This window comes from Crocodylus porosus, unplaced genomic scaffold (genome assembly GCF_001723895.1).
Source record: "Crocodylus porosus isolate Cpor-Errol unplaced genomic scaffold, CroPor_comp1, whole genome shotgun sequence".
Taxonomy (NCBI): Eukaryota; Metazoa; Chordata; order Crocodylia; family Crocodylidae; genus Crocodylus; species Crocodylus porosus.
Window position 1 is genome coordinate 17,917,067 of NW_017728932.1, and position 1,462 is coordinate 17,918,528.

Sequence of the window (1,462 nt, forward strand, 5' to 3'; positions counted from 1 at the left end):
GACCCCAGTATTGTTTCCTGCCATGGCAGGGGGTCGGACTAGATGATCTGCTCAGGTCCCTTCTGACCCTAGAAACTATGAAACCTTGAATATTAGTGGAATTATGTTTCCTGAATCCCCGAAAGAATATCAAATGTTCTGGAAGTTCCATCAGGGGTGGTTTTATACAACACAGTGATGCCCTGTGCTTGTCTTAATGCCTTTCTGTAAATTATTGAGAGGGGGGGAAAAAAAAGGTGATATAGAAATACACAGAATGGAGAAAATGGCTGATGGGTGAAACTTATTTTTTTTTTCTTTGTAATTACCATTAACATTAATATTTGAAAGGACTTTCAGACACTGTTCTCCAACCTGGGATAAAATTTCTTCTCTTAAGTAGTACGGCAGGAGATCAGAGGTAGTGGAAGCCTCCTTGCCCTACCTTGGATGGTAGAAGGTAAAAGCAAATTAAATTCTTCAGAGCCTTCCACAGGCTCAGAGATCTTTAGGAAGCTAAATTAATTCCCAGTTCTTCAGGGAAAGACAGAATTCTGAGGGAAGGAAGGTATCAGATGATGAGGGCAAGGTGTAGCCAACTTATAGGAACTGCTAAAAACAAATAGGCTGCTATGGACTCCCTCCTCCCCTGCCCTCCTGCTAGGGAAACCTAAAACTGATTGCTAATTGAGAATATGGAGGATTTGCTAGTTTTAAAGTATACATGTCTTGCACAGGATTGTCTGTGTTGCATTCCCTTCTAAAATGTCCACCACAGAATTAAAATAACATCCACGTGATTAGTCATCAGCTGCAGCAACAGTCCCTCGATGCAAGGATGACAGTCTTCCAGGAAATAGGGATGTCATTGGTAAGTCAGTAGAAGACTGAGGAGACTGATCCAAGATCCACGTGTTCAGTTGCAGACGTGGGCCATAGTCTGGGAGGAAGAAGTAGATCCTGGTGATATCAATCACAGCTCTTTCCGGTTTTTGCCTCTCTCCTCTAGCTGCAGCCACAGGGAGGCAAGTTTGCTCAAAATGATCAGTGCCTTATTGTGCTATTGGGCATGGTTTTGTGTTTGACTCTCCCAGGTATTGATATTAATATTGCGTGATTATATTCTTAGTGAATGTAGCTAATGTATCGTACGTTAAATTCTTAATCTGCTGTTTTGGTCTAAATAAAGGTTGATTGGAACTTTCTTATTTTATTTGTCTTGAATTGAACAAATTGCCACAATCTTTAGGATGTTTATAAACCGGTAGTACAGTATGATTGTAAGTGCCCAATAAATTAATCTATTAATAAAATCTGCTTTGAGCCTTTTGGGGGGGGGGAAACAACCTATAGCAAGTCGGCTTTTCTGTCCCTACAACAAACAAGATTTGTAGAAGTCAGTCAGGCCCATGTACATTCCTTCTTAAAATTTAAACTGAAAGGACAGTTTTCTTGTTATTGCCCAGTTGGTCTAATAAAATAT

The 1,462-nt window shown here is 40.3% G+C and overlaps 1 long non-coding RNA gene across 1 annotated transcript in view; it reads right to left on the minus strand.

Annotated features, from left to right (window-relative positions):
* LOC109317276 overlaps positions 1 to 1,261 on the minus strand; it is a 2,507-nt gene extending 1,246 nt beyond the window's left edge. The window contains exon 1 of the long non-coding RNA XR_002103015.1: positions 85 to 1,261. This is a non-coding gene — a long non-coding RNA (uncharacterized LOC109317276). The remainder of the gene's footprint in view (positions 1 to 84) is intronic.
* Positions 1,262 to 1,462: the final 201 nt, after the last annotated feature.